The sequence below is a fragment of the Sus scrofa genome, chromosome 1 (genome assembly GCF_054392235.1).
Source record: "Sus scrofa isolate SSC_HxYL_T2T_F1_AM1 chromosome 1, Sscrofa_HxYL_maternal_Yorkshire_Landrace_v2.0, whole genome shotgun sequence".
Taxonomy (NCBI): Eukaryota; Metazoa; Chordata; class Mammalia; order Artiodactyla; family Suidae; genus Sus; species Sus scrofa.
Genome location: NC_139383.1, coordinates 192,749,036 through 192,756,634, shown reverse-complemented (window position 1 = coordinate 192,756,634; position 7,599 = coordinate 192,749,036).

The window sequence follows — 7,599 nt, the reverse complement described above, 5'->3', positions numbered from 1 at the left end:
AGAAATTAGAAGTTAGCACATCATTTCACATCAATTAAATGAAGACTTTGAATGTAGGTTTTGGGACCCATGGCTAGACAGAGACCATATGAGACAAATCTTTACTGCAAGTTTCTCAAACTTAGACTCCTGTTCATACGTCCAAATATTAGTAAGTTCTGTAAGAACTTTTAATTTTATACTTTCATTTAAATAATTAAAAAATTTACATCAATCTTTTCTGGCTAGTCAATATGACCTAGTATACTGTCCCCCTATGTTTCTGTTCATGATCACATTGGTGTCAAGGCCTTAGGATGTCATGGCACAGTGTAAGAAGAAATGTTTCACACTTGTTGCAACAAACAAAAGTTGTGGGAGAATTGCTTTACCACGTGCACATAGTGATATATGCCTACAGAACCCAATAGAACGTCGAGATAATATTCAACCACATATTCATATTTTGAATAGATGTTTTTTTGTAGATCTTGCATACCAACTTGAAAAGCCCATCAGCAATAAATGAAATAGCTAAAAATCCAATGAAGATTTTGTTAAATTTGTACTTTGGGATAGACAAAAAATTGAGCCATTAAAAAAAAAAATAAAGATCAGTGGCTTAAAATGAGTTCATTGTAAAAGGAAAAATAACAAAATATAATGATGATACTGATTCATCACCTTGAAAACCAAATTGTAGAGCGCTATAGATGAACTCCCTCTGTGTCCAAACGAGAGCTTGGAGATAATGGGAGAAGACTCCAAGCAAGCAACCACAAGCATTCATGTCTAAGGTATCTTTAGCCAAGGTAAACTTTGATGCTCTAGGGAAGATCAACATCGGCTGATGGGAGCATGCCCAGACTCTTTGGATCATTGAAAGATGAAAAGGGGTGGGACCTTGCTGACCGTGAGCAATCAATAAAACCAAGAAACAAAAATGTTTCCTCTTAGAAGTTGCCTGTGATGAAACAACAGCAGACTGTTTAAGGCAAGCAGGTGAAGTGAGTCTCTACAAGCAGCTCCAAGAGAAATAATGACAAACCTAAAGAGCCAAACTTTGTGGATAAGGAAGAGCAACTAAAACCACTCCTAACACACCAGAGGAACAAAAGGGGTTGTAATTTGAACAGCAACAACAAAATATAAGAATTGAAGGAGATTCAAGTCGAGCTCAAAAAAGATTTTCTGAAATTAAAAACACGAGTGTCACATACAACTTAGTACCTGAATTGAAGGAGAAGTTGATTGTTTTTTTAGACAGAGATGCTTTCTTTTCTGGTTTGGTTGTCTATTCAAAAGTTCAGTTCCTTTTGGGTGCTGTGGTTGGAACTGCTCATAGCCTTTTTTCTGGTCTCCATCATGGCCTGAGAGATTTGGTGTCAGACCCCTTTTAAAACCATTCTCTGTGTCCACCCAGTTAAATTTTTCAAATTTCTTTTGCTGTTCCTAGGATTTAAAAAACTTGGCACTCCTCCGAAAACGTCCCTCCAGTGTACATTGGTGCACTGCTGCTCAGATAAGTCAGCTGTCTTCCCACTGTGGTGTCAGGAATACAGGTGCAAGACCCAAGAGGGCTTTGACTGAGACTTTTTTACTCTCCCATGGCTGCATTCCAAGGGGCTCTTCCCTATACTCTGCAGGTACTTCATCTCCCTTTTCTCTTCACAAATTTTCTGTTCATATTAATAGTACTTAATATTAATTAGTGACTTGCAGTCTACATGTATGTGATCCACAGTGTTAGAAATTTAGAACTTAGGTTTATGTTTTATATATATATATATATTCCAGTGCTTTTGTGAAGTTCTCAATCCCATTACATGTTTTATTTAGCATTTTACTCACAATTACTTTAAAGCCTATGGCAGATCATTCTAACATCTAGGTCATTTGTGAGAACATTTCTATTGCCTGCTTTTTTTCTTGGTTGTGCCTGATAATTTTTGATTAAATGTTGGGCATTGTGTGAAAATACTCTAGAGGCTTTAATGAAGTTACCTTTCTCCAGGGAGGGTTCACCTATCTTTTAGAAGATAACTAGAATGAGTGAAAATTATCTTAATCCATTCAAGGACTGAGCTGACTTGAGGCTGGGTTGCAGTTTTTTTGAAATAACATTGGCTGAGGGAGTGGAATATGAAATCTAGCCTGTAACTCTGCTCCCTAAGCCACAATCCCTATTGTGATCTGCATCTGCCCAAAGAAAAGCATGTTCTTTTTAATTCATTCAAAGGCATGCATATGGGCTAAGCAGTTGCCTTTTTTCACCTCTTACTGTCACTTTTAGGGAAAATTCAAATGAGAATGAATAGGTCTCTTTATGGCAACCTCGATTATGGCTATGGCCTTCCACAGCTTGTATTTTTGAAATTCCAAGAAACTTTCAAGCCAAATTAACTAAAAAAATCAGCCCTAGTCCATTAAAAAAACACACAAGTGGAGTTCCTGTTGTGGATCAGTGGGTTAAGAACCTGACTAGTATCCGCGAGGTTGAGGGTTCGATCCCTGGTCTTGTTCAGTGGGTTAAGGATCTAGTGTTGCTGCAAGCTACAGCATTGGCCACAGATGCACCTTGGATCTGGTGTTGCTGTAGCTGTGTTGTAAGTTGACAGCTGCTGCATCTCAGAATCAACCCCAGCTCTGGAACTTACATATGTTGCAGATGCAACCATAAAGAAAAAACAAACAAACATATAAGTGGCAGCATAATGCATTGAGTCTATATTTAAATAATAATTTTGTAAGACAAAATGAAAACATTGTCCTGAGATGTGTGTGTACCTAATGAATTCAGGGCAGTACTGAGTGGCAAGTATCAAGCCTAAGGGGACAGGATACAGAACGGATGTTCTCTGAAGAGTGACAGGCAAATTATCTCTAAAATGCCACAAGCATTTGGTGAACATTTATAAACCTTCCTGGTTTCAAGATGATGAGACCAAAGAGAGTAGAAGACCTAGAAAATACTTAGAATCTTTGCTAAAGCTAAAAACCTAGCTGCCTCATCTAATGTGGGCCTTTCAGCCTGACCCACAACAGACCTACCCTTGTTTAAAATATTTCTTTACCATTTGGAATCTACTATACAACACAAATGAACTTACCTACAGAAAAGAAACAAACTTATGGACATGGAAAACAGACTGGTGGTTGCCAAGAGGGAGTGAGATGGACTGGGAGTTTGGGGTTAGTAGATGCAAACAATTGCATTTGGAGTAGATAAGCAATGAGATCCTGCTGTAGAGCATAGGGAACTATATCTAATTACTTGTGATGGAACATGATGGAGGATAATGTGAGAAAAAGAATGTATGTATATGTATAACTGGGTCACTTTGCTATATAGCAGAAATTGACAGAACATTGTAAATCAACTATAACAGACCATTTAAAAAATTTTTCTTTACCTATTTGTCACTTTTTATATACATTTGGGCCCCAAACAACAAAAATATCATTTAGAAGTAACTCTTACAGTATGTTTTGACTAAAGGAAGTGTAACTTGATTTGACCCCAACAACTTTGCAATTCTATAATATTTTCCTTGAATTAGTAAATTAGGGTGAATGATATGAAATGACCAAAAGAAAGGTGCTGAAGCCTCTATTGCATTTTTCAATTGTTTATTTTTAGGAGATATTTATAAGTAGCTTCTTGCATATACTGTACATTTATGAGAGTTCATATCAGGTTAGAGTAATTTATGGATTTCCAGTTAGACATACCTGAATATGAAAGAAAGAGATCTGTGAAAAAAGTCTCTTTAGTGATTTTTCCTTCCTCCTCAATATATGTGTCTGCATCCTGTCCAGAGGTCTCGCCCTGTACCCTGCTTTGTTTCATCTGGATAGTCCCCTGATGACTAAAGTCACTGTAGGCAGGAAAGTATGTTCTCCTTCTCATTAGGCCTCTTCTGGTTCCCAGCTGTGGGTCTGGCATCTGAGATGGGAAAGGAGAAGCTAGCAGGGCCGCCAGTGTGACTTTCCAGCCATTGCATCTAAAAATATAGTCTGTGGTAAAAGCTACACCCTTAATCCTTTAGAGCCCAAGACATTAGAAATTCAGAAGGCTTTTTTTTTTTTTTTTTTTACCCTTAGAACTGCAAGCTCTAACAAGATTTTCGAAATCCTCGATAGAAAGTCAAAAGCCAGGCCGTACTTTTTTTTTTCCTGGCTCTTATAGTTACATCCCTTCCCTAAGGCAAAGGTAGAAAAGTCAAGACTTCAGAAGAGTTGATACCACATTTAGTATCATAACAAAAATATTTTTATAGCAAGTAATGCCCTTTATAACCTGACAAGGCCTACTTTTTTTTTTTTCTTTTCTTCTTCTTTTTTTTTAACCTTATCACTTTTTCTCTTCCCTCCCTCACCCTCCGCCCGCACCCCATCCTTCCTGCCCACTCAACATTTATCCTGTGGTCCAGCTGTACAGGAGTGTTTTTCATTTCTTGAGCATGCTATGCACTTATCCTGTCTCTGTTCTTTGCTCATGCTGACTCTGCTTAGAATGTTCTTTCACCCTCTTACTCTCTTCACTGCTAAAAACCTACTTATTCTTTAAGGTTTAGCTCATACATGTACATGACTTCCTTAGAGAAGGTTTCTGGCCTATACCTCATCTTGAATGCTTCCTTTATGCTTTACCAGCATGTAGTTCCTACTGTTAAAACAAAGGTATGTATCATATCATTTGTAGCCAACCCAACAAATGGGGTTGAATTGCTAACCTAGTGCCTAGTATAGTGCCAGTATGGTGACCAGCATACAGGACTCATTCTGTAAGTAGAAAATACTTAAACATATTAAGGAATAGGTGGGGAAACAGTGGGGAAGTATGGAGGAGGAACTCATTTAGATAAGGAAATGATAATAATGACATTTTATTTCAGATATGTGAAATTTGAGAATACCAGTGGGACATTTGGGTAAAGATTCTCCCTCATCTAAGTTATCCCTGACATTCCTGGATTCCCAGGGCTGTTAAATGTGTCTTGAAATGAGGCTAATCGGACCCATTCAAGGTTGAAACTGTATCAGTTAGGTTGTGGCAGGAAAGAGATACCACCCTGAAGGGGGAAATTGAATTGGAGTCAATGGACTGTTTACACAGATGTTAGGGGAAAATAACACAGATGAAGAAGCACATCCTAGTAATACCTTTCTTGCTCCTGAAAGGGCAAGGGTTCATTACTGGAGTTCACAAGAGTGGACCTGGGGTTGGAGCTGGAGCTGAAGCTGTGGGAGAAGCTGCTGGAGGGAAGCTGTGGTTTTTGATGGAGGGATGCAGCCGCTGCCAGGCTGTGGTCATATGGAGGGAGCTAGAGGAATAAATACCCTGCCCTACTCTCCTGCCTCCAACCTCCTAGCCCCCGAGGTCCTTCCCATTGGCCTAACCCAACTGGAAACTAGTGGGCAAGGGCTCCTATTTACTATTCATAGAGATCAGCCTTCTGAGTGCATCGAACATGTAGAAAAGTGTGGAAAGTGAATCCAGAGGGCAACCCGAGACCACCTAGCACAGAGGTTCTCTAAATCAGGCCATCACAGCTGCTCTGCCACCGTTCTACACGTTCTCCTTTGTTGGAGCTTGCCTCTTGATTTATTTATGACATTAAATATTTATGCCATTAAATACTCTAAGGCTCAGGCTGGACAGACAAGGTGATAAAGCAGGGAACCCAAAGGGATGGGTTGTGACTGAGTATGGAAGCTAGAAGTCAGAGCTGGCTGGAGAAGCAATAGCAATTCTAAGTCTATTGAGTGAGGCCATGAGAGGAATGGGTGAAGGCATTAGAATGAGAGCAGGACTAAGCAGGACGTAGAGGCCAGGAGTGGTGGTGGTGTGCCGGGTTCAGAAAAGGAGAACAGAGGAGGTGAAGTTGTTCCAGGTGATTGCTTACCTGAGCAGGCAGTCACAGGGGGTGAAGAGAGGTTTCAGCGTCCTCACTTAATTATGCCATGCCAGCCCCAACACAACTTGTTGACTTTCCACTGGTTGTTTCTAGACATGACCACAATTCTTAAGTCTCTATCTCTAGTCCAGCACTGGACTTGACTCTTGCTTCACCAGGGTGATCGAAGTCATCAGCAGTAGGCTTGCTCAACCTCTCCTCACTACCTCACCTTCTGTCTTCCCTTCCACTTGTTTCAGAGAAAAAGTTATCTTCTCTAATACTCTCTGAGCCCTTCCCCGCATCCTTGATCTCCCCTCAACCACCCCCCCACAAAGAACTTTGGCCCTTTTGTTGTCTTCTTTACCACTTTCTATTAACTTTCCTCCTCTTAAATTAGCCTGAAAAACAAAATCACAGACTTATGACTCCTTTCCAGCTACTGTCTTCTCAGTCCTTACCTTGGGCATCAAAATCCTAGAAAAAGTAGCACATGGTCGCCACCTCCTGAACCTACCATCTCCTCCCTCTTTACTCCTCTGTGTTTTGGCTCCTTTGACATTGTTCAGCGGAACATGTGCTTCCAAAGTCTCCAGGGGCCAACCAGTTATCCCCTTAAACCCTTTTTCTCAGTCCAGGATTATAAATTATCAGAGCAATTTGTAATTATAAACAGCCCTTGATTTCCTGAAACTCCTCCCTTTATAACCTTGACCCCGTGTTCTCCTGGACATCTGCTCATTTCTCCCACAGTTACTCTGCCTTCTGGCATATTCTGCAGTGCTGGCATATTATGCCTCGTATTATAGTTATTTAATTTTATAACTTAACTTCCTTACCATATTTTAAGTTTCTTGGTGGCAAAAGGACATCTAGTAGGTATTGAGAGGTTGGTGGTCACGAATCCGTTAATATGGAACCATACCCTAAATCCACTGAGGAAAGCATTACATTAGATTCAATAAAGATGTCTTTTTTTTTCTTTCTTTCTTTTTAGTGTTGCACCTGCAGCAAATGGAAGTTCCCAGGCTAGGGGTCGAATTGGAGCTGCAGCTGCCAGCCAGTGCCCCAGCCACAGCAACACCAGATCCAAGCCGCATTTGTGATCTACATGGCAGCTCACAGCAATTCTGGATCCTTAACCCACTGAGCGAGGCCAGGGATCAAACCCTTATACTAATGGATACTAGTCAGTTTCTTAACCCACTGAATGGGAACCTAATGGGAGCTCCAAAAATGTCTTTATAGAGGATATGTAAAGCTCAAGAGAACATATGGTTCTGAAATAACATTACATGGGAAAATGGAAAACAATTGAGCACATAAATTCTTCATTGGCTTTTAATGAATACAAATATATAGAAAACTGGAGTACTGGGGAAATGTATAGAAAACTGGAGCTCATAATCTCTGAAAAGCTATTTGATTTTAACATACATAAAAGTGAAGTGCTGAGTCAAATTTGTTTAGGAATTAATCCAATAAAAAAGTTTATATACTGAGTCTATGCCTGTTCTCAGAAGCACAGGAGACAACTGAGAAAGTGTAAATTTAACTCAACAGGAGAGAAGGAAAGAGACATGATGGCACAAGCTTTGCACATGGTAGGTCTTTGTTAAATATGAATAAACTAATGAATTAAGAAATGAATCTGTCAGGGTAAAATCGTATTGCTTTAAGATCACCATAATCGACCAGACTAGACTGAATTTTATTAATT